This window comes from Microplitis mediator, chromosome 4, assembly GCF_029852145.1.
Source record: "Microplitis mediator isolate UGA2020A chromosome 4, iyMicMedi2.1, whole genome shotgun sequence".
Taxonomy (NCBI): domain Eukaryota; kingdom Metazoa; phylum Arthropoda; class Insecta; order Hymenoptera; family Braconidae; genus Microplitis; species Microplitis mediator.
The window spans coordinates 166,501-193,589 of NC_079972.1; the positions used below are offsets into that span (position 1 = coordinate 166,501).

At 31.8% G+C, this 27,089-nt stretch overlaps 1 protein-coding gene across 3 annotated transcripts in view; it reads right to left on the reverse strand.

Annotated features, from left to right (window-relative positions):
- Nucleotides 1–27,089, reverse strand: part of LOC130666292 (uncharacterized) — a 197,526-nt gene that overhangs the window by 130,543 nt on the left and 39,894 nt on the right. Inside the window, exon 4 of one of the 3 annotated variants that reach the window (XR_008989651.1) lies at nt 145–541. The exons of 1 other annotated variant lie outside the window; for it this stretch is intronic. The gene's annotated coding sequence lies outside the window, so the exon portion shown is untranslated. Of the gene's footprint in view, nt 1–144; nt 542–2,950; nt 3,646–27,089 lie in introns of those variants that run through there. One more of the 3 variants, XM_057467128.1, reaches the window with a different exon arrangement.

Sequence of the window (27,089 nt, forward strand, 5' to 3'; positions counted from 1 at the left end):
TATATTAAAATCTTTTTTCAATAAAGGTAAAGGGGCTAGAAAAAAGTAAAACAAGTGAGAAATACTGAGGATATGAGCCCTTTTTTCTTAAGGGGCCCATTTTGCCCCACCCCCTCTTCCCCTAATTTTTCAAATAATACTAACCATCTATTTTTTTTCTTCTCAATTTTAGAAGCTCGTTTTGGAGGAGGTTTCTTATCACGCACAATAATACTCGAACACTCTTTTGAATTTGGTCTTGTGTGTGTGGTGCTTTTACAACGCCGACAATATCGTATTTTTTTAGTTGATTTTGGTATATCGATGTTGTCAACTTCATTATCGCTTAAACGAGGTTTTTTGGCATCAATGCTCATCTTCGAATCTTCTGTGTCAAAACTGTGTCAAAACTAACATTCTTCAGCATGTCAGCAACTGGCTCTATTTCAGCTTTCCTCTTTTTAGCTCTTTGTCGACTCAATCTGCGTCGCTTCGCTCTCGTATCTTACAAGGGATGGTCATCCCTTTGCCGTTTCATAGTAATAACTACGATACTGAATTTCTGGAATTTGAAAATCATTATTTTTAAGCGTACCTAACATAAAATCTAATTAATATTAATATATATTTATAATCTTAAAACTAATCACTGCAAAGAGTGTCTATATTCGAAACTGTTTACGGCACTGATCTTTTAGGGTTTGGACTCTTAATATACACAACTATTTACAATTTTCCACACAAGATGCGATAGGAATAAAAAAAAAAGACGATATTTATTAGTTTTTTTTTTTCAAATACGCTCAGCTTTCAACCAATAAGAAACATTGATCAACCTAAATTGATCTATCTTATGCTATCCATCATCATTGCGTAGTTGAACTTAAGGATAGCAATCGATGGATAAATGGGGTGGAACATGGAAAGAGGAACGTAGGTATTCTGTGCAGGGGTTTTTGAAACCCACAGTTTATCTTACACAATATTTACACTACAACTATTTACACTAGTTTAAATTACACTTCACAGAGCGTCTTATCTTTTAATTGTTAGGTAAAAGGATATATATATCATATACACTTATCCAAAAAATTAAAGGAACAAGAAAATTTTATAAATTTTTTAGTGATTTTTGGAAGGCTGTATTTTCGTGAAAAATGATCGCATCAAAAAAGTAAAAAAAGCAAATTGAAGCTTGAAATCTCTAGTTTGAAGATCTTCCAGCAAAATATTTTTTTGAGCCACGGTTTTTGCGGAATCATAAGAAAAAAGTCGAGACAAAATTTTTCTAAATTTTTTGGTTTTGTTTTTTAGGTCTACGGGGCCGGGAAAAATTTTTTCAAAAAAACGAATTCATGGCTCGTTTAGGAAATTTATTCAGCTACAATTTGCTTTTTTTTGTTTCTCTGTACGACAATTCGCTGCTGAGATATCAGCCTTTAAATGAAAAAGGAGCCTTTTGTCTTTGATTATTGATATCTCAGCAAGTAATGGTCACACAGTAATTTAAAGGGCAGTTAAATAAACTTGAATAAATTCTCTACAAGCTCCATTTTCGATTTTTTCAAAAAAAAATTTTTTTTCATCCTTGATATCCATTTGAAAAACCCACAAAAAATGGCCATTTTCTGGTTTTTTAGTCAACTCATCGCTACTCTGCAAATATTGATAAAAAAAATAATGTTGCCAGGTAATTTTACAGCTTAATGTACCCCCAAAAACCGTGGAAATTTTCAGATAGATCCATTGAACCGTTTGTCCGGTCCGATTACTCAAAGTTTTGCAAAACAATTAAAGGAACAAGTTTTGTTCCTTAAATTGTGTAATCATTACCAAAATGAAAAAATTAATTTTTTTCGGATTTTCTTTCATTTTTGCGTTAGTTATTCAGTAAATGTAAAGTAAAGAGGAAAAAAAAAAATTTTTTCCGAAAAACGAAAAAAAAAATAACCCCCCGAATGAAACGTAAAAAAAAAAAAATGTAAAAAAATTCTTGTTTGGTCTCGTTTTTTGGAAAATTTTTTTTTTTCCTCTTTACTTTACATTTACTGAATAACTAACGCCAAAATGAAAGAAAATCCGAAAAAAATTAATTTTTTCATTTTGGTCATGATTACACAATTTAAGGAACAAAACTTGTTCCTTTAATTGTTTTGCAAAACTTTGAGCAATCGGACCGGACAAACGGTTCAATGGATCAATCTGAAAATTTTCACGGTATTTGGGGGTACATTAAGCTGTAAAATTACCTGGCAACATTATTTTTTTTATCAATATTTGCAGAGTAGCGATGAGTTGACTAAAAAACCAGAAAATGGCCATTTTTTGTGGGTTTTTCAAATGGATATCAAAGATGAAAAAAAATTTTTTTTTGAAAAAATCGAAAATGGAGCTTGTAGAGAATTTATTCAAGTTTATTTAACTGCCCTTTAAATTACTGTGTGACCATTACTTGCTGAGATATCAATAATCAAAGACAAAAGGCTCCTTTTTCATTTAAAGGCTGATATCTCAGCAGCGAATTGTCGTACAGAGAAACAAAAAAAAGCAAATTGTAGCTGAATAAATTTCCTAAACGAGCCATGAATTCGTTTTTTTGAAAAAATTTTTCCCGGCCCCGTAGACCTAAAAAACAAAACCAAAAAATTTAGAAAAATTTTGTCTCGACTTTTTTCTTATGATTCCGCAAAAACCGTGGCTCAAAAAAATATTTTGCTGGAAGATCTTCAAACTAGAGATTTCAAGCTTCAATTTGCTTTTTTTATTTTTTCGATGCGATCATTTTTCACGAAAATACAGCCTTCCAAAAATCACTTAAAAATTTATAAAATTTTCTTGTTCCTTTAATTTTTTGGATAAGTGTATATATATATATATATATATATATATATATATATATATATATATATATATATATATATATATATATATATATAAACTATATACACTATTTACACTATTTACAACCACTTCAGAGCGTCTATTTTTATTTACAGTTATTTAAACTATTTACAATAACTCTTTAGTTATTTTTTGCGCTGACAGAGGCACAAAGCTTTTATTGTTGGAGTCTCTTTATCTTGCCTATATTGAAGAGTCCCTTCTTTATTTTGCGTAACTATGAATAACTGATTTTCATCATTTCTTGCCCTAAATCTTCTCCCCTTTTTTTTGCGGTAACGGACAGGCTTCCATTTCACTGAGCAGTGGAACCTTTTTTTCATAATCCTGAATCGACTGTAGACCACTGACTTATCTCGGTTGGTCTACTGTCAACTCAGGATTCGCCTCCTCACCGAAATCGATTGAGAAATCCCCGTCGTCATAATCATGATGATTAAGATTTGGAGGATAGTAAACAAAGGGTTTGGTCTTGATGATTGGGGGGGGGATCCATTTTAATACCGGAAACCACCGTTTCCGAGGTTGATGGTTGGGCCCGGATTTCTAATGGCTGGTCCTCTACCATTTCCTTCGTCACTTTCTGATGTATTAACCGGACTGTCCGACATTCATCCAGCTTAACTTTGGCTCTTTTTTTCCAGCCGCTTTGCTGCGGCCTGCCTCATTGGGCACCATACGGTTTAATAATTGCTACCGCAATTTGATTACTTGACTACCCCAATTGTCCTCCTCCTTTATTTTCTGTTTACGCCCTGACATCTTCTGTTGTTTTTAAAACAGAAAAAAGAATCTTTCATTACACAGAAGAAAAGGTTTTCTTGGCACAAAAAATTTTTACTTGCCCAAAAAAAAATTTTACTTGCACTAAAAAATGTCTTTCATTATAAAATGAAAAAAATAAATTTTCTCGAGCAGAGAAAAATTTTTTTCTGTTCTATCTAAAGTTGATATTAAAACATTTATTACTTTTTATGGCAAAATAGGGTAACCCTTAAAAAAGTTAAAAAAAAAATTTCTGGATATCTAATAAATTTGAATAAATTAAATTTTTTAGTGAGTAATTTACACAGAAAAATTACGTTTCACATAAGTATTGGATGCAAAGAAAGAACAAAACAAAATTTTATTATAAAACAACAGTCATTAACATTAACTTCTCAGCTGACACTTTTGATTTTCGAAAAAGTTTAAGTATTTACTTTATATTGTTAAATTTTCATTTGTTGATCACTATTTATTATTAACATTAAAGTGAATTTTGAAGTTCATTATTGAAATATATATGAAGTAATTTGACACTAGGGTTTTTTTTATTGTAAATTGATAAGAAAAAAAATTTAATCGATTTTATACTATTTTCTTACAAATTCTAAAACTTGCTTACTTATAAATTCAAACGTGATTTTGGACGGTTTAAGAAACATTGAAAAGAAAAAAAACTTTTTAAAAAACTTTAGTGGTTCTCCGTTTTTCCTCCCCCACCCCTTTTCTACATCCTTATTAATCATTTATTTCTTTCCTTCCTCAATATTAATCTGGTCATCCGTTTATTTGAATCTAATCTAAAACAGTTAATTTATTCCTAAGCTACCGAATACTCAATCTTATGTAGATTATATTTTTTTTTCAACTATAATAATGAGAAATAATTTCGAAGTAGAAAATAATAAATTAAAAATATTATGTTAGTTATTTGTTTTTCAATTTAAGGGCATTCTTAGATAGTAGCCCCCTCGCCTACCTTTTAAAAATATGCAATGACTTAACTGTAATAACCGTATTCAAAATTTATTAATTAATTATAAAAAAAAATAAAACCTTAATTAAAAATAAGACAATGTAGTTACAATTGCGCCGAGATATAGAATTTTACAAAAATTACTCACAGTTGTTATCAATTAAAAGTCAAACAAAATTTTTAGAATCCATTCTAGCCTGCGAAGATTAATAATAATTGCCCTTATCTTATTTTTAATAAGTTCTAAATTAATTTTAATTGCAATAAATTAATTACGTTTAATAAATTCAAAGTGTTTGAGTTTTCGGGTATGTAAATTTAAGCCCGCCACCCCTCTCCCCCTTTCAACCCTCCACGAAAGCAGCGCCACTCTAATGTTATAGGATGTGACGATAAATATCTCGAGTGAGCCGTATTAAATATAAAAATAAGCGTATCAAAATTTTATTGGTTAAAAAAAAATCGAAAATTAATATTAATTAACAAAGAACGTAGTACTAATTCCACCGAGGTATAGATTTAAAAAAAAAACTATTTACAATATTAATCTCACATTTATAACTCTAATAATTTTTAATTGATCAATAAAAGTTTAATACGAGTATTTTTATATTTAATACGGCTCAAAAACTGCGGGAAGTTTTGGGACAGCCTAATAGGTATACATAAACGTGAATTGAGCACAGATATATGCGTTGCCACGGTAAAAAAAAAAATCTGGGCATTAGTTGGCCCTGCGGGCCAGCCCCAAAACTTCCCGCAGTTTTCGAGCTCCTTGAGTGTTTACATTTTTTTTTATTGTAGTTTGACTTAATGAGATTGTTGATTTGTCTGAACTAAATAACAAATTCGAAATGATACAACTATATAACGAGAAATTACAACAGGGTATATCTCAATCTTGCCAAGTTTGGCCCCTTTATTAAATGATGTTATTAAGGGCGCCACTGGAAGTTAAGACTCGGCCTTCCAGAACCGGAGATGTTATAATATGAAATCAGGGTCGTTGAAATAAATACGAGTGAGGAGATTGAGGGATTAAATTAATTTCTACACACAATTTAAATCAATATAAGTTCATTTTTATTTAACAAATCACAATTATGCCCACCGGGCTTTTATTCCTTATAACTATTTTTAACAAAACCGTCCACCGGACTTCTTATTCTTACAACTAATTAACTAAAAATTTGTCCACCGGACTTTTATTATTTATACAAACGAGTCTCCTGGACTTTTATATTAAATTGGCCACCGGCCAGATCTCCTGGATCTTTTAATTAAATGACGACGAGTCCCCTGGACTTTTATGACGAATTGGCCACCGGCCTGATCCCCTGGATCTTTTATTATTTTAACGAACGAGTCCCCTGGACTTTTATAACGAAATGGCCACCGGCCTGATCCCCTGGATCTTAATTAAATTAGTCCCCTGGACTTTATACGAAAATGGCCACCGGCCTGATCCCCTGGATCAAATTTTGTTTAAAATAAATTGGCAACTTGCCAGATCCCCTGGATCTATTATTTTAAAACATTTCCACAAGAAATTTAATTTTTCTCACACACACTCACTTTTTTACACTCGAGTTCTCAGGACTTTATTCACACTCACACACACGCGTTTAAAATGTATTAATTCAGCTTTATTTTATTATTAATTCGTCCCCAGGACTTTATTCACACCTGTTCATACTCGTTATAATTTATTCTTTCACCGACTGAATTCCCGAAATTTTTCATTAATCTCGTTTTAATTCCTTGTCCACTGGACTAAATTTATTCGTACATTTATTTCATAATTTTCTGAATATAAAATTTAACACGATAATTTTTCAACACGACAAAATTTATTTTCTTTCTATAATTTTATACTTAAATTTTCCACGACGATATTTTATGTTTCCAGTTTTTCAAGTATCGAGTTTTGGATAAAGAAGTTACTAATACTAGAAAACTGACGCCACCGACTGACGCTCTCTCTCTCTCTCTCTTTAATTCCTTTATAATTTGTCTTCACGTTAATAAACAATTTATCCAACAAAAACTGACTTCAATTTTACTAATAAATTTAACTGTTATAACATTAACGTCTTATCGTTCTTTCACAGTCTTTTAGTTTTAGTTTCTTAAATTTTCAATAAACTTAATCTAAATTATGAGTTAACAATTTCTTAATAATAATTTTATAATTTAAAATTTCTGGCTTTCTGCCGAGAAATTTTATCGGACGGACCGCGTGTTAATTTATAAAGAATTCGAACCGGAAATGGCGACTGCCCACGAATTACTTAATTAATATTTCTTAATTGATAAATTGTGGCTACTTGCCGAAAATTTATTAACCTCTACTTTTCTCCTTTTTTAAAAATGTCGTGGCTTCTTTTTCTTTTATTCCCGGTCGTCTCTGCCGATTCCCGTTCCTTTTCCGGTAATTCCTCCCAGTTCTCTCCCAACTATTCTCAATTAATCTGTGGACAATTCAGTACAAATAAATATATGAAATTCAGTGTATCGGCTACCTGCCGGATACACAATTAAAATAATTGATTGTTTTACGGCTTCTAGAAGGTTCCACTAATAACCTCCCTAGAGCTTAGATAATTACCTGTAATGATGTATGCGGTCACCCGTCTGGTCTCTAGGCCGGTCCGTCCGACTGTGTGTATCTTCACTCTTGTCACTCACTTTTCACTTTTCATCTCGTGACCCTTCGGCTCTAATCGTACATTGACCCCTCCCCGTTAAATTCTAATTGGGTCTGGAGGACGAGCCTCCAAAATTGGCGCTCCCGGTGACAAGTCGATCAACTAGATCACGGGGTTTATGGTTATTGGGTCATTGACCAACCGCGGGAAATTTATTCAAATTTAAATTTAATTATTAAAATCTATTTAAATTTTACCCCATTACAAAATATTAAAAATTCTGTCGCTATTTGGAAGTATCTTTAATTATTTGTAGAGTTAGACATTAATCTCAAGTTTGTATATGAAATATTATAACAAAATTCATTTTATGAAATAATATATAAAATCCTTAATTTTATTTATGAACATTATCTGAAACCATTAAAACTATCAAGCAATGTAAGATTGATAATAGCAAAAAGTATTATTAAAAGTTGATTAATAGAGCTGAGCGTTTTACTCATTTGTTTTTCATTTAATATCTTACAGATCGAAAATGACTTTACTGATGGTCCTACCGAAACTGTTGATAATACCATACAGTCCGCAACAATAAATGAAGCTGAAAAAATTTTAGAACCTGCCGATCAGCAAAGCTTAAATATGCCAAATATAAATAGGAATCCAAGACTTTGTGAGGACAACGAAATAAATCAAGGTCATGAAGATTTGTGGATTCATAATCAAAACAATGAACGATTGAAGAATAAAGCAAATTTATGGTTTCATGATGATTACAATGAACAAAGTCAAGAAGATGAAATTTGGTTTGATGTAAGTCTCCACACATATTTTTTTTATGAACGTTTATTTTTGAAAAAATCCTCAATTATTTACCATTTTTATATTATTTTTTTAGGCAGAAGAATCGGGATCGATTGAATTGCTTCACGAGGATTTTAATGATGAGGATAATGAGGTATGATAAATAATACAGAGAATTGAATAGTAAATACTAAGTTGAATTGGGTGATTAATACAACCTTAGTATTGTTTACAGTGTTATGTCCGCCGCTTAATTTTTAATTATTTATCCGGGATTTCTCCCTTTGGTAGCGATAGTAATTTTGGACAAGCGGGTTGGAGGGTGCGGACAACAATGAAGAATACGAGGAAGAAATTATCTTCCTATAATTTATTATTTATAGTGGATCTTTTCGAAAATTAAGAACCCAAACGTCTTCAAAGAGACTGGTGCTCTTGTTTAAGCCAAAAGTATTTTATAATGGAAAGAAAAATTAGTTCTTCACCTACCTTTCGATGTAACTTCTTCTAGTACGGCAGATTTTACCCCTCCAGAACGTTGCAGCTCGCTTGACCTTCCTCCTAGGATTTGGGTTGAGTGGGCGCGGCTGGGTTATAGGATAAGACCTTATGTACTACTCTCGAATGAAAACCGCAAGGTTGGAGTGATGAACTTTGTCTTTATTTTGATGGTTCAAATTACAACGTTTTCAACTAAACGTCACTTATTCACTCTAGTTTTCACAATTTTAAGTTTACTTTATATTATAGGATTATTTATCCTTGACAATTATTTTATTAAGATTTTAATTTATATTTAATGCGTCCTTTTACACACCCGAAAAGTGGTTTTATGCGCAAATTAACTCGGCACGAGATGGAATCGCAAATTCACGTGATTTGCGTCACTGGTTCGATCGTACCGGATGATTTTTAAAATCCGACAAATATTGTATTAGACGAACGATTACTACAGTTGCGTCAGATCGAATTTCAGATCAATATTTGAGGATTTTTAATAATAATTTGAATTCAATTACTGATTATTCAACGTCGAAACGGATTCCTGCAATAATTGGATACAAAAGATTTTAGCTTTAAATGCCTTACTGATTATTCTACGCCTAGGGCGGATTCCTGCAGTAAGGTTAGTGATAAATTCACGATCTTTGACTATTTCTTATTGATTATTTCGACGCCGAAACGGATTCCTGCAATAAGAATTAGTCTAGATAAATTAAGAAATGCCTTATTGATTATTCAACGCCGAAACGGATTCCTGCAATAAGGTTTATGTTGGAAATATTAAAAATCCTCTTATTGACCTTTCAACGCCTAGGGCGGAATCCTGCAATAAGAGTGCACGAAATTTCGACGTTCGAATATTCGCGGACCGTAAGTTTTAAGAACCGACTAGCCCTGAGCTATGGGTGCTCAGGCTTTTTATAAACTTTGGTTGGTGATTTGATGGGGAATTTATAATTATTGTCATTGGTGGAAAGTGACGACAGTTTATTATTTATTCGTTAAACTTATTGCAGGTGTCTTCCCACTATTCTTTGCCGCATAAAAAGGTGAAAAAGCTGACGCTGCGTTTTCGCGCGCTTTTCAAAGAGGAGCTCAGAAATAATTATTTTAAATAATTATTAAAATAAAAAAAAAAATTATTTGGACATAACAACAGTATGATAATTAGGTGGGTTTAGAATCACGACAATCTGAAATAAAAAATCTTTACGAACAAACATACTTACACACTCACACATACATTGAAAAACTTTTTTTTTATTTTCTAGCAACTATGTGAAAAATTGTTTCTCCGATTTTTGGATTCTGAGATCTTGTAGGAAATTAAAGTCTTTGCAAGAAAAGGTCTCGTCGTGTTTTATACGCTTAGAGTCGATAGAAAAAAAGCGACAGAACTTGGAACGTAGGGGGAAAAAATTTTATTTTTATGAGTAAAAATTTTTTTTGTTTTTTAGACTTTTTTTGTTAGACTGTAATATAATTATTTTCCGAACTGAAATATTTGTAAATTTATAGGACAGAAAACTTTCGATAAACTTGGTCCGAAAAAATATGCGACATTATTTTCTAATTCAATATAATTTGAAATTATTCGAGAGTTTAAATTATTTCAAATACTGAATTGTCCAAGGAACCAGAATTTGCGATATTATTCTCTAATTCAATTTAATTTGAAATGATTCAAATCATTCCAAAGAATAATATTCAGCCTCAAATTAAATTCTCCATTTTCATGATTCTATATAATTCAAAATGATTTATTTGAAAATTATACTTGAAAGCAGCGTGATTTAACGATGCAATATTGAAGATTCAAATTATCTTAAATTATTTCAAATAATAATTTACAATTTACACAAATCTGGCGCTAGAAATGAGGTCAACAACTATAGGCAAGTTTGCATTCAATCGGCACTGTCCAAACTTTTTGAGAAGATGATCCTTGGTAACATCGAGTTCTGGTTCAAGGGTATGATGATAAATCAGCAGCACGGTTTTATGAAGGCCCGGTCCACAACAACAAATTTGATGACTTATACAGAGTATATATTGCAGCACCTATCCGACAATTGGGAAGTCCATTCCATATATACAGACTTCAGTAAAGCCTTTGATATGGTGAACCATGAAGTATTACTGGCTAAACTCGAAAATACGGAATGTCGGGGTTTATATTGGACTGGTTTGCGTCATATCTGAGAGGGAGGAATCTACAGGTCAAAATTAGTGATCATATTTCCAGGGAGTTTGAGGTTACCTCTGGGGTGCCTCAAGGGTCGCATCTTGGTCCCATCCTCTTCTGTATATTTGTTAATGATATTGGTAATGCTCTGTCGTCCGAATATGCGCTGTGTGCTGACGACTCAAAAATTTTCAGATGCATTAAGAATGTGGGTGATATACTCATACTGCAAGATGACATTAATAAATTAAGTAACTGGTGTGAAGTAAATAAATTGAGCCTAAACGTTAAGAAATGTGCTGTGTTGTAATTTTCCCGGCGAGCAGTGGTCAGTGACAATCAATATTACATCGGTAACCATGTGCTCTCACAGGCGGATGGTATCAGAGATTTGGGAGTGTACGTTGACACAAAACTAGCTTTCGATAAGCACGTTCACTGTGTTACGCTCAAGGCTAATAAGGTTTTGGGAAATATTTTAAGATCGAGTAAGGACTTTAGTTTAGATAGGACCCTGATAAAATTATTCGATTTCCTTGTAAGACCGGTCATGGAGTATGGGTGTATCATATGGGATCCGATACACAGATACCAGATTGACAAGCTAGAAGCAGTGCAGGTCAAATTTATCAGGCATATCAGATACTGGCTCAATCGAAGAGGAATGACCTTGGATCGAAGACAGGGTTATGATTATGTTGGATACAAGGAGCTGGTTGTCAGAAGGAAGTGTCTGACGTTCTGCTATGGGGCAAGTGTTATAAATGGTCACCTAGATATCCCGGATGTATTAAATCAATTAAACTTTGTGGTACCAGCTACAAACTTAAGATCAGTAAGAACGTTGGAATTGGCCATTGCTGGAACTAACTACGCGATGAAAGCCCCTATATATCGTATCTCGAAAGCAGTGAATGAGTTTGCTCCACAAATTGATATTTTCGATGTATCGACAAAGGACATTAAAAAGTGTGCAAGGAGCGTAATCCCGAAGTGATCTGATCTATGGTGCACAGCGCAATGGTAGTGAAAATGAACCTTGTATCAATTTATAGTTATGATATTTACCATTTCTTCTGCTGAATTTCTAATCTAATTTAATTTAATGTTGTTATTTAAATAATAGATTTCTTTTCTGGTATATTTCTGTGATATTTATTTTTCTGCTATAATTTATATATAAGATTTTGTATAGATTATGATGGAAATCTGTGCAATGCATTAGTTAGTTTATGAGATTATACTTGATGATATTATATTATCTACTTATGTTCTATAGATACACATTTTGTGTGAATTTTTGTATAATTGCCGAGTGGCGTCAATAAATAAATAAATAAATTTAAAGTGTTATATCCGCTGCTTAATTTTTAATTATTTATCCAGGATTTCTCCCTTTGATAGCGATAGTAATTTTAGACAAGCGGGTTGGAAGGTGCAGACAACAATAAAGAATACGAGGAAGAAATTATCTTCCTATAATTTATTATTTATAGTGGATCATTTCGAACATTAAGAACCCAAACGTTTTTGAAGAGACTGGTGCTCTTGTATCAGGCAAGAATATTTGAAGAATGATAGAATAATAGTTCTTTCACCTACCTTTCGATGTCAATTCTTCTAGTGCGGCAGGTATTATCCCTCCAGAACTAAACAGCTCACTCGGCCTTCCTGTAGGGTTAGTAGAATGGATGCGGCTGGGTTGGTAGGATGATATCTTATGTACTACTTTCGAATGAAAATCGAACGGATTGAGTGATGAACTTGTCTTTTATTTAATGTTTCAATTACAACAAACGTCACTTATTCACTCTGATTTTTCACAACTTTTATATAATTTATATTATTAGATTATTTATCTTCCGTTTCCGGCGACAGAGTGAGTGTGAGTGGTTTTTGTGGTTGGCAAAAATTTTTGGGGAATTAGGCGAAGATTGGGGAAAAAGAAAAGTGTAAAAAGTCGGTGGGAAAGAGGGAAGTTTTTAGAGTACGTGGAAATATAAGAGTGAAAGGGGTGAAAAGGATGTGAGGGTTTGTAGGGTGTTTTAGTGAGGGAAAAAGAAAGTGAGGTTAGAGAGGTAGAGCTGAGGGAGGCGTGGGAAAGGGGGGACGGCAAGAGTGTAAAGCAGGAATTATCAGGTAGAGACATTGGGGTGGGTCAGGTAGAGAGTTAGCGAAGAAGATAAGGTAGAAGAGTAAGCGGTAAGAGTGTCAAGTGTAGTGGGAGTGGGTAAAATAGGGAGTAAGTAGAAGAGCTAAGTAGTGAGGGGTATGGGTGATGAAGGAAGTGGGAAAAGACCAGTTATAGAAAGAGTAAAGTTAAGTAGAAGGGGAAGTGAAGGGGAACTAGTAGAGGTAGTGCTTAGAGGAAAGAGAAAAGAAAGGGAACAAGAGCGGGAAGTTAGACTGTCGAAGGAGTTAGAAAAAGCGGAGGTTTTTAAAAAGAGTAGGATAGTCGTTAGGACGCCAGAAAAAGAAAAATAGGATTTGAAAATGGAGGAGATGTTTAAAATGGTAGAAGAAATAATGAAGTCGGAGTGCGAGAAGATTGGGGCGAAGAGTAGAGGAGTTGGCATCGGAGGCTAGAAAGGAAAGAGAGGAAATGAGGAGGTGGTGGGAGGAGGAGAGGGCAGAAATGGGAAAAAGGATAGAGGAACCAGAAAAAAAGGTAGAAAGTTTAGAAAAGGATAGGAAGAAAGATAGGGACAGCGGTAAGGGGGCAAGAGATGAGGAGAATGAAAGTGGAGGGGGAAGGGGAAATGGGGTTGAGGAAAGAAGTGTCAGGGAGCTAGGAGTGAAAATGGACAAAAGGGAGAGAGAGACGAGAAGGAAAAATATCGTAATTAGAGGAGTTAAATTAGGAGAGGGGGAGGAATATGTGAAGGAGGTAGACAAAATATGGGAAAAATTGGGGTAGTAGAAGAGAGGGTGAAAATGAGAAAAGTAGGAGGTGCAGATGAAGATGGAAGGGGAATAGTATGGGTAGAACTAGAAGGGATAGAGAAAAAGAAAGAAGTTATGAAGGCAAAAAGTAAATTGAAGGGGGAGCGAGAAAGAATTGATGATGATTTAACGGTTGATGAGAGGAGAACCAGGTAAATGATTGAGAGAGAAGCATAAAAAGAGAGAATGCAGGGAAAGAGAGTGAAAGTAGGTTACATGAAGATGTGGGTGAATGGAAAATTAAAGGTATGGGACGAAGTGAATCAGATTTGGGTAGCAAGGACGGGAAACGAATAAGGATAAGGGAAAGGAAGGTGGGGGGAGGGAGAGGGGCTAGAGAGAGAAAGGAGAAGGGGGGAAAAGTGTTTTACAAGATTGGTTTCTGGAATGTGGCGGGATTGAAAAAAAGTTTGAAAAATCCAAATGAGCATGCCTCAAGCACTCGTGCCACACACGAATTATTTAGATTAAATGTTTACGTTCTGATTTGTTAACTTTTTCATAAAGACTCCTATACTTTTTTTTATCCAGAGACACGGCAGTGTCTCGCGCCAAGTACACGTTCAAACACACGTATGTGTGTGAGTGTGTAGCGTGAGCCTGTCGTGTCTCTATTCTGTAGACAGACCTCATTTTGACAGCTCCAAATTTTTAATTGCCATAAAATATTTTTTTAAGCCGTAAATAACTTTCAAAAGTATAAATTATTATATATTCTATTCATTTTTTACTAAATTAGTTCTGTTTCTAACAATTAATTATTAATAAACAATAATATACTCTATTGAAATGTGCTCGCCCACGTTTTGTGATCCTACAAATTTTTTCACATAATTGTCCATTTTTTGACATTTGTCATGGTGGTAGCATTGCTCTCATATACTATATGAGATATCGAGTATTATATAATAGACTATAGTAGTATACATGCCAAAGCATATTTAAAATTATTTTCTATATATTTGGAAGCAATCATTAGTTTGGATCATTATTCACTTGAAAATATAATATACATAATGGGTTACTTTGATTGAACTAACCCTGATAGCCATTCTATTATCAACTTAGAAATTTAACTTCCTTCATAGCCACTTTAGTGTGAAGACAGTAATTTGACAGTTAAAATTACCGGAAATTTGCAGCGCGAATTTGTCGATAATCTGACAAAAAAAGTGGAAAAAAAATTTTTCGGTTAATTTCTCCTTAATCTAGAGGCATTTTTTAGGTAGATTTTTTTAAAAATCTAGGTATTGTATTTGTCCTCATGGTCGATTTTTCAAGGAATTTTGTCACAACCTATCATAATTAGTTGAGTAGAGTTCGAAAATACTATTCGTTGAAAAATTTATATATGTATGTATATATATATATATATATATATATATATATATATATATATATATATATATATGTAATAGAACCAAGTTTTGAGAACACGATTGCGCCTAGAATCCTTATCGGATCCTAATGAAATTTTTCACACTTATTCTATGGGCGATTATCACGGTTAAGTTCGAAGATGGGCTAAATCGTTCGATTAGTTTAGAAGATATGGCTGTTTTAAATTTCCACGATTTTTCAAAAAAAAAAATTTTTATCCACTTTCAAGTTCATATAACTTTAAAACTAAAACTCATAGATGAATTTCCGTAAAAAGTATTTGAAAGCTTGACTAATAAGCTTTAATTTATGACCTTAAACTTTATATTTTGACCATTTCTTCCAATAATTTGATAGCCTTGAAAATTTCGATGGAATCAAAAAATGATGAAAATATGTTTTTCATTCCACATAACTTATGCTTGTCCCATGATAATCCAGTTTCGTCAGTTGTATTATATTGTGCACAAAATAACCTGTAAATTTCACAGCTATTTTATATTTTAAAAGTATTTCTTTTATTATTTATGATGTATCAAATGTACCTCTAATCCCTATGATTATTACTGGTCGTGTCATTACGATAGCACCCACAGTTTTTATCGGATCTCAATGAAATTTTTCACACTTATTCTATAGACGATTACCTGGATAAAGTTCAAAGATGGGCTGAATCGTTTAGATAGTTTTGAAATTATGGCTGTTTGAAATTTTCATGATTTTTCGTAAAAATCAGTTTTTAATCACTGCTAAAGCTTATATAACTTAAAAACTAACATTCATAGACAATTTCCGTAAAAAGTTTTTTAAAGCTTGTTTAGTAAGCTTTAATTTATGACCTCAAGCTTCTTGTTTTGACCATTTCTTCCAATAAGTTGATAGCCTTAAAATTTTTAATGAAATCAAAAAATATTGTGAATATGGTTTTTTATGCCACATAACTTAAGCATTTCCCATTATAATTCAATTTCGTCAGTTGTATTTTATTGTGAAGAAAATAACCTATAAATTTCACAGCTGTTGTATATTTTAAAAGAATTTTTTTTATTACTTATGATGTTTCAAACGTACCTGTACGTTCTATAATTATAACTGGTCTTGCCATCGTAATAGCGATTAAAATATTGATCTTATACTAATTAAATATTCTATACTTTGTTTACGTGAAGGTTAGTTTGGTACATTACCTATATAATGTTTTGTCAAATCAACTATCTGAAGTTCTCTATCGAAAATAGTCATTGTCTTTTTTTACCCTCACTCTTAGAAAACGAGCCTAATTTCATATCATGACTATACACTAACATGAATCACAAGATATGTATGTATGAAACTTTTTATATAGATTAATTAGAAAATCTACCTTCCATTTCGGCTGCCGAATGGCCTTTTTTTTACTCGAAAAGTGTTCATTTTTACCATTACAGAAAGTAAACAAATTGATAAATAAAAATGTCTACAATTTGACGGTAAATAAATACTTTACAATTTTTTAAGTCTAATTGGTACCTTAATTTATAAGTATCTATATCTAGGCAACATAGGGCTTTTTGCGGATAAATTAATATTCAAACATGATATGTATTTATTGAGAGTAGATCCAAATAAAACTAATACATTATGGGTACCACCATGTCATAGTAATTACTATCAGAAATCATTTCTAATAACTGGTATTAAATTTTGGAATTCGCTGCCTAAAAATATAACATCAGCTGATAGTTTGAGTATTTTTAAGAAATTATGCTATAGGCATTTAATGGTATTAGAGAAAAATAGTTAAAATTATTAAATTATATATGAAATGAATATGTTATGATGCATCTTTCTTTTATTAAATGGCTCTGAAAGGTATTTTCCTAGAGTCATTATTATTTATGCTTATTTACATTTACTACACTGATAGAAAAACTATCTTGATTCAAGAAAAATTTTTTCTTCAAAATGTGGTTCTTGTTTCAAAATTATTAATTGTTTTAATTCAAGAAATAAGTCCTTGAACCAAAAAATTTTAATTCTCGGATAGAGAAAAAAAATTCTTTGTTTGAGAATTTGATTTTTCGATGAAGCCTTTTTTGTTTTGAAACAAAATTCTGACATATTTCGTTCAAGAATTTCTTGCTCTTGGATTAAGATAGGCAAAATCTAGGTTTAAGACATTACCGACTCGTTTCGAGAATGGCGCGGTTTTTAAATCAAGATATCAATTTACTCAGCTTAAAAAAAAACTTTTTTCTTTATTTTAAAAATAAAAAGTTTTAAAGTGATTTTTTAGGACTACATTCATTTACTTCAGATATGTTAAGGGGTTAGGGGCAGTCAGAGACACGAAAAAATGAGAATTTTCAGTAATTTTTTTTTTTATTACTTTAAAAACATCTTCTATCAAGGAATTATTACTTGAACCAAAAATTTAAAGTTCTTAAAATAATAATACGACATTTTTAGTTGAAGATGTGATGTCCCATCGCGATCCACCTGCCGATCGAAATGACCCCTCGCGGAGTTAAAAAAACAATCTCTTACGCGGGCTATTTAAATATAATTATATTTGAATAAATCGTGGAAAATTCTTGGGTTTTTCGGAAGTAATAAATAAGAGTAATAAAACATCTGGTCACTCGAAGCTTGTTTAAAATAAAATTATAAACGGAAAAACCATAAAAGGAACTTATGTTTGAAATCTTTTGTTCGTTAACATTAAGAGAAAGTTTTGTCGACATTTGTAAGTTATTTATAAAAATTCCGTGTATTTTGTATTTAAGTAGTTCTAGAGATTCAAGTACCCTGCCATAAATTTTAATAAGAAAATTTCTTAAAACTGTTATGTATAAAAAACTTGAGTAATGGAGGGTAAGCCGATTAGAGACCGCAATAAAATTCGAGCGGTCCAAACATCGGTAAGGGTGAAAGCCTTGGACCTAATGGCGGGAAATACCACATGACTCCAGACAACGTAGCAGCTGTTGAAAAGGATCGACCAAGCCACGGAACGGAGGATTCAACCTCGGGGGGCGGAGATACTCTGTGACGTCATGAGGCCCCGACTACGTCCCCACATCAGCCAATAAGGAAACTTTACCCCGCCATAGTCTCCAGGGCTGACGCCCCTTTCAACTTAGAATAATTTTAAGATTGATTTTTGTAAGGCAGAATTAGCCAGAAGGTCGAGCGCGAACGTCGCTGTACTAAGCAAAAATATACTTACAAATTAAAAATTGTTCAACCAACTAAGAAAACCTTGTTTTTCCTGAACAGCCTTTCACCAATTCATAACCAACCTACCAGAGCTGAGTATTTAAATACTCTCGGGCGAAGTAGCCCTAGTATACGCGAATTAATTTATAGAGAATTAATTAATCGACCTCCCGATAGGTGGAGGTCATAACAAAGACAAGTGGTCTTGCTTGAAGAATTCGATAGTATCGATTGAAGATAATATAGTTTCGGGTCAAGACACGAGAGTTAACCATCGAAGATACAAAATCTATAGAGCCAAGAAAATCTAAATCAAGACAAGAATTTCTTGAAGCAAGACAATTGGTTTTCTTCAGAAATAAATTCTTGGCTCAAGAAAATATTTCTTGAGTCAATATAAATTTTCTATCAGTGTATTATTAAATTTGTATTCTGTAAAATTATTATTGTAAATAAGTTGATAAATAAATAAATAAATAAATAATTAACAATGAATTGATATAAAAATTTCCCTGAAAATTGACAACTTTTTTTTAGTCACCTTTTGAAGTGAATTTGCATTTTAGTTCGAGCAGTAAATTTACCTCAACATGTATAGCAAGTTGTATACAAATTGTCGTTGAAAACAGAAAAGCCTAGAAATAACGGTCATTTAATGAAAAATTTTGTAAAGTAAATCTCTGTTAAGCAAACTATGCTATTAGGGTTAGTTGAAATTTACTACCAGGATCAAACAGCAAATTACTAGCAACAGTTGAACAAGCAACTTTTGCGGGCAGCTTTCTGTTAATTTGTACAGTATGTTGCACTTAAATTGCAGTCACAGGCCTGAACAGCAGAAGTTGACGTATATTTGCTGCTAAATTTGGAGAGACATCTGCTCGGCAAACTTGTTCTCATTTATTCTGATCTATTTATAATATAAAGAATATCAAACATGCAATATATGTCATCGTGAATTTTCATGTGATTATTTTTAATTCACTTGGGTGAAAAAAAAAAAAAAAAAACAATCTACAATAAACTCATAATTAATTTTGTTTCAATGATAGCCAGAGTTTTTGATCAGATAGTTGGTGCATACACAGAAAAAACAGTTAACTTGGTTCAAGAAAAATATTGTCTTCCGAATTTTCTTTCTTGATTCAATAAAAGTAAAACACTTGATTCAAAAACTTTTTTTTGGTTCAAGACAGTAAATTCTCTTGCTCCAAAAAAATTTATTTTTAAAGCGAAATTGAAAATTTCTTGGTTTAAGAAAAAAAATTCTTGACTAAAGAAAATAAATCATTTCTTGCCAAAAAATCAACGTTTTGAACGAAAAAAAGTTTAACTTCGGCCAAAAAACTTTTTCTTGCGCCAAGGAAAAAAATTTCTTACTCCAAAAAATCAAAGTTTTGAACGAAAAAAAGTTAACTTGGGCTAAGAAAAAATTTCTTGGCCCATGGAAAAAATTTTCTTGCTCCAAAAAATAAACGTCTTGATTGAAAAAAAAAAATCCCTTGGGCCAAGAAAAAATCTCTTGGCCCAAGAAAAAAATTCTCTTGCTCCGAAAAATAAATTGCTTAAGTGAAAATAAAAGTTGCTTGGGCCAAGAAAAAAAAATTTCTTGCTCCAAAAATTTGCTTCTTCAATAAAGACTTTAATTTTTCTTAGTCAAAAATGAATTCTCTTTCCGACGAGTTGACGTGTTAATTCTTTTTTTTTTAATCTGAAACGTAATTTTTTGTTTTTTTTTTCCGAGCAAAATTATTCAAGACTTAAATTTCAAGTAAACTTTAATATTAAATATTAAAGTCATGATGTCTTATAGGACATACTATAGTACAATTCAAAAGGATACTTCTAGTTCTGTCAAATGACAGAAGATTTTTCGAACTAAATCGTGATGAAATTCGGAATATAACACTTCTGAAATAAATGTCTTACCAGGAACACTACATATCGTAGGCGCGATCTCGTGGCGAGCACCGAACTACTCCCGCTGCTGCTGTCTAGCACCGGTGGCTTTCCCCTTCTCCATATCGATCTTTTCTCCCAAGAAATTTTTTCTCTTAGCTGAAGCAACTTTTGTTTTCTTGGTCGGAGAATACAAAAATACTTGCGTGAAAAAGAATCCCGTATGAAAAAGCAATATATGAGCTTCAGTATAATTCAAAATATATGATAAATTATATGGAATTATAAGAAGTCATATATAGAGCTATATACAAAATTTTGCCGAAATATTATATGATTTTATAATTTACAACATATATATTGGTAATATATTTTTTTTACATGCTAACTCATAAATATTGCTTATAATATTTTATACTATACTTTAAGTTATATGATAAGATATATGATTTAATTATATGACTGACATATAATATTTATACATGTAAATATATAATTATATAAGTATATGTTCACATATATTTGTATAAATGTATGTAAATATATATTTATATAGATATATGTTTATATATATTTGCACAAATATAAAACTAGAGATTTCAAGCTATAAAATGCTTTTTTTAAAATCTCGATACGATTAATTTTCATGAAGTTACAGTCTTGCAAAAATCACTAAAAAATTTCTCAAATTTTTTTGTTCCTTTAATTTTTGGTATGAGTGTATTTTTTTAAATTATTTATATATAATAATATCGAAATTATTATAATACTGAAATTATAAGTTTATATATAAAACGAGAATATAATTTGAGATGTAATATCATATGTATACAATTACATATATTATAAATTATATGGATTATAATAATATTGAAATTATAAATTAATTTATAAGATGAAACATATATTTTATGTTATAAATTAATATATAAAGCGGTCATATAATTTTTGATACAATATCACATGTATATAATTACATATATTATAAATGGTATGGATTATTATAATATTAAACGTATAAATTATTATATATGATAAATCATATATTAATCAATAGTAATAATTTTGCCGCCATATATGGTCAGTTATTTACCATATATTTTTTTATATATTATCGACAGTATATGGTTTTTTCATACGGGATAGTACTTGTTCCGAAAAATTTTATTTTCTTTAACCAAAAAAATGCAATATTGCTACAAAAAAATAATGTATCTTGCTCCAAAATAAATATCTCTTACTTTAAAAAATATAAACTCTTGGAAATAGTGAAAATTTTTTGATTTAAGCGTAAAAATATGTTGACGTGAGAAAAAAAATTTTGATTCAAGATAAAAATTTGAAGATAATTGTTTACTTGGAGCAAGTAAATTTTTATTTTCCGAATCGATCAAATAAAATTTCTTGAGTCAAGAATATTTTCCTTGATCCAAGTTAACTGTTTTTTCTGTGTATGAGTTCTGACCAACTTGACGACAAGTTGTCGACAACTTTCAGCTTTTGTAACTGTTGACTACAAGTTTCCCGGAAATTCAGAGCCAATCTATTATCGCAACCTGTCGACAACTTTCTGAGAAACTTGTGAATAACCTTCGGTCCACTAATGTAATGACAACTTTTGCTACCAACTTTCTGAGAAAGTTACCGTCAACTTATGGAAATATCAACTTTTGCGGCCAACTTAGCGACAAGTTACGGCAGTAGATTGTCACCAAGTTGCTGCCAACTTGGCTATCAGGGAAATTTTTCTTCCACTTCTTTATCATCAATACCCTAATGGCACAGTTTGCTATAGCAAAAGTTTCCTAGATTTTCGACAAATGTCCGGCAACTTCGGACTTTTCCGTTTTTGAAGACAATTTGAATGCTACTTGCTATACAATTTGACGTAAATTTACTGCCCGAATCAGAATGCAAATTCACGTCAAAAGTTGACTAGAAAAAAATTGTCGTCTATTTTCAGGCGAATTTTCATATCAATTTATTTTATGTATCAATTTGCTTACCTTCTGTAATGGCAAGAATAAACATTACCGACTTTTTTTTTAGTAAAAAGTTACCTCTAAATTGAAGAAAAATTAACTGCAAATTTTTCTTTCCAACTTTGCTGTCAAATTGTCAACAAATTCGGGCAGCTAATTTCAGGTAATTTCAATGTCAAATTTTTCATTCTGGAAGAGATGCAAAATCTAGTTATTTTATTACCATGATAAAAAAAAATTCAGCATGGATAGGAATAAACGATTTACATGCTTAATCAGTACGGTGGCCTTCTAATGCAAAAAATGCTTATGTACTTTTTTTAGAAAAAAACAAAATGATTTTTAATTCTACAAAAACAACATCGAATCCCACCAAAAACAGATTCTCTGTTATAAGGTCGCGCCAAGTACACGTTCAACGTTTATCCCTTACTGCATAAAACATAATTTGTTTTTATATTTAGATCGTATTTTGAATTGATTTTGGTTCAATTAACTTTAATAGTACACAACAATTACATTCAAATAACTTCTTTTTATCTGCATATTTTTAAAATAATATAAAATATAACTGTGTTATACCTTCGAAATGTTTTATATTTAGATAATATTTTGAATTGATTGTTCTTAATAGCGCACACCAAGTACATTCAAATAACTTTTTTTTATTTGTATGTTTTCAAAATAATAAGTTTTTTATCTTTACCATATCGCAGTTACTTGGTATTTTTGATTTTTAATTTCAGTATTTTTTGTAAAAAAATTATGTTTTATGCAGTAAGGGATAAACGTTGAACGTGTACTTGGCGCAACCTTATAACAGAGAATCTGTTTTTGGTGGGATTTTTTCTTACAGCTGTATCCAACCTCTGTAAAACTAGAAACTCGAACTGTGTGCTGCGCGTGCGCTTTTATTTTCACCAATCAGAAATCGGAGGCCGCAACATTTTGAGATATTTGATACTAAACAACTTTACGTTTAATCTCAACCTCTAATGAAGATATGTATTTTAAAAAAATGACGGATCTTACTATAAAGAATTTAAGTATAATTGTCAGTCAAAAAATTTAATTACAGCTAAACGGTACTATATCTATTTATGATTTTCAATACGCTTATTCCCTCTTATTTAATGTTTTTTTTTTTATATAAAAAAGTAATTAATCAGTAAAAAAAAGTTTTTGATATAAGCTCAGCGATCATTTTACTTTCCGAAAATATGCAATAAAATCTGCTTCAGATAAAAGTGATTATCACCAATAAAAATTACGTAATATTAGTCGAAAAACAGTGATAAACATAAAAAAATTTCATGTAATTTTTGTCAATACGTCATCGGACTCATCCGTAAAGCATTTTGACGTAATTAGTAACAGACTGCTTTTAAATATGAAAAGATTTAATTAAAAAAAGAAAAAGTAACTAACCACGTATTCGGAAATCATGGTTTAGTATGCTACAGTTTCGTCCTAAGCACGTTATTCTTAACGTACTCTGCTTTAGACTGTATTAACGCGTTCTGCAAAAATGAATTATACAAATACGCAAAAAAATACCACATACATAACGATATTACAAAGTAATTTTTTTTTAATTATTTACTTTCAAGTAATAAAGACGAATTTTTATAACATCTTGTTTCATTTCATTCTTAACTACTCTCTAAACATGGATAAGTGAAAATAAGAGAATATTTACTAATTCCAAATGCAAACCGAATCACTAATTTCAAAAAGTCCGAAAATATTTCACTACAGAACTTACTGAGCAAAGGTGTGGCTATCAGGGCCGCTTCCCTGATAGCCAAGTTGGCCGCAACTTGTTGGGAATTGACAATCTACTGCCGCAACCCGTCGCCAAGTTAACCGCAAAAGTTGGTATTTCCATAAGTTGACGGCAACTTTCCGAGAAACTTATCGACAACTTTCAGCTTGTGTACCTGTTGTCGAAAACTTGTCTATAAGTTGCTCAAAACTTGGTGACAGGTTGCGGCAGTAGATTGTCGCCAAGTTTCTCAGCAACTTGTAGCCAACTTGTAGTCAACAGTTACACAAGCTAAAAGTTGTCGTCAAGTTGGTCGCAAGTCAGGTACACCAACTTTCTGATCAGAAACTCTGGCTATCAGGTGTACTTCTTATACTTAATTATTTAACTATTTATTTTTTTCTTCTTTTTTTGCTTACATTTAAGGAACTATTAAACTAATTTATTATAATAGAAAATTAATATAGAAAATATTAAATAAAAAATTCCCGCGGATAGAATGGAAATCTTTGCCCGAGTCGAAATATTCAACGTAAATTCAACGTTTTCAACGTAAATTCAACGTTTTCAACGTTTTAAACGTAAATTCAACATTCTCAACGTTTTCAGCGTAAATTCAACGTCTTCAACGTTTTGAACTTAAATTGAACATTTTGGACAGTGACCGGCCTATGAGAAAGAAAAGAGATCGGGAAAAGAAAGCACCAAGCTTTATCGCAAAGTTTTCCAGACTAATTATCAAAAAGATAAGTAGTATCCTCAAGGTCTTTCTCCAAAACACAATCTATGATGCTGTCACTTAATCCAAGAAAAGAGAATTGAAGACTAACACTGCCATAAGATTGCCCGATCAAAAATGATTTCAAGTTATTATAATTGAGTATAAATAATTATATACGAGATATCATATATATATATATAATTATGCATATAGGTCCATATTATATTTCTATATATATATATATTAGACTGGGCCAAAAAATCGACTATTTTTCTTTTTTTAACGATACTGTGTAAATATTATTTGGGATAACAAAAAAAAATTATTGTGAAAATTTGAGCCCTTAATTTTGATATTAAGAGGTGTATCATCGCAATTTTCGATTTTTTTTAAATGAGCGGGTTTTTGTCTCATAACTCTCAATCCATCGAGATAAACGAAATCGACTCAGATACATTTTTTTAAGGAAATTTGATGCTCTACAAAAAAGGTCTGATTAAAATTTTTTATCAGATGAACCGTTTCCTTATAATCATGCTTTGAACGTTGGTATGATTTTAAAATTTGATTGTTCAACTTTGGAATTTTGTAATTCATGTAAAAATAAGTTTCCGGAAAAAGACAATGAATATTCTTGAAGGAAATTGAATGCTCTACAAAAAAAGTCTCTTAACGATTTTCGCTAAATTCAATCCTTCAAAAGTTATTCAAGATTATTGAAGTCGTTTTACATAACTTCAACCTTGAATAACTTTTGAAGGAGTGAATTTAGCGAAAATTGTTAAGAGACTTTTTTTGTAGAGCATTCAATTTCCTTCAAGAATATTCATTGTCTTTTTCCGGAAACTTATTTTTACATGAATTACAAAATTCCAAAGTTGAACAATCAAATTTTAAAATCATACCAATGTTCAAAGCATGATTATAAGGAAACGGTTCATCTGACGAAAAATTTCAATCAGATTTTTTTTGTAGAACATTGAATTTCCTTCAAAAAATGTATCTGAGTCGATTTCGTTTATCTCGATGGTTTGAGAGTTATGAGACAAAAACCCGCTCATTAAAAAAAAAAAAAATTGCGATGATACACCTCTTAATATCAAAATTAAGGGCTCAAATTTTCACAATAACTTTTTTTTGTCATCCCAAATAATATTTCCAAAATGTTCAATTTAAGTTCAAAACGTTGAAGACGTTGAATTTACGTTGAAAACGTTAAAAACGTTGAATTTACGTTGAATATTTCGACTCGGGTGCTAACGCCATCTAGCACGCTACGATAGAAGAAGCAGGTCTTTACTAACTCTGTTTATATATTTTTTTTTATATATGGCAGCCTGAGATGTAAATTTTTTAGCTTCGTTAGTACACATTTTATTATTTTATAATCAAACGAATAATAATAGAGTTGTGGATTTTTAATCAGTTTGTCACAATGAATTTACGGATATATTGAAATAAAATTTAAAAGAATTAGTTTTGTTTTTAGAAAGTTATGGAGATTACAAGAAGAGTGTTACATGTATTTTACAGGATTTTTTTCTGAAAAATTCATTTTTTATTTAAATTGTGGGTTGGGTCAGCTGTTTATTGTTTAGAAAAATGACCGTTGATGTTTTTTGTTATTGTGGTATGAAGGCTGACCTACTCTAACCACTATATTATTATTTATTTTAAAAAACTCTGACGGAACCCAGTTTTTTAATTTTTAGGCGAGAGTAGAGCATACCTACGCTCGCGCTTGAGGCATACAATAAGGATGAAGACTTCTGGATGGGGATAAAAGAGTGGGATGTGATAGTGATGATAGAAACGTGGCTGGATGAGAAAGGGTGGAAAGGAGTGTCTGGCAGATATAAAAAAGGATATAAATGGGAGATACAGGAGGCGGTGGGGAGTAAAGGAAGAGGTAGAGCGAAAGGAGGATTGGTGATGGGGGTAAAAGAGGGGATAGAATTAGGTAGAGCTGGAAAATTTAAGGAAAAAGGATGGATGGAGAGAGAGGTGAAATTAGGTATGGAATGGTGATGGATAGTAGGAGTGTATATTAATGGAGATCTAGACAGGAAGTTAGATTTGTTAGCTAAGTGGGTGGAAGGAGTGGAGGTGAAAGTGATAATAGGGGAAGATTTTAATGCGAGGGCGAGGGAAGAGGGGGCGTTGTGTATGTAGTGAATGGGGGAGAGATAGGTGGGGGAAGAAGGTCGAAAGATAAGGTAGTAAATAAGGATGGAAAGAGATTGTGCAGTTTACTAGATGAAGGAGGTTGGGGGATGTTAAATTGGTCGGTGAAAGGGGATGAAGAGGGGAATTGGACATTCATAGACGAGAGGGGACGGTCGGTTATAGACTATGTAGTTATGAATGAAGCGACAAAGAAAAGAGCGGAAAGGTTAGAGGTGCTAGAGAGGGCCGATTCAGACCATCTACCGGTAG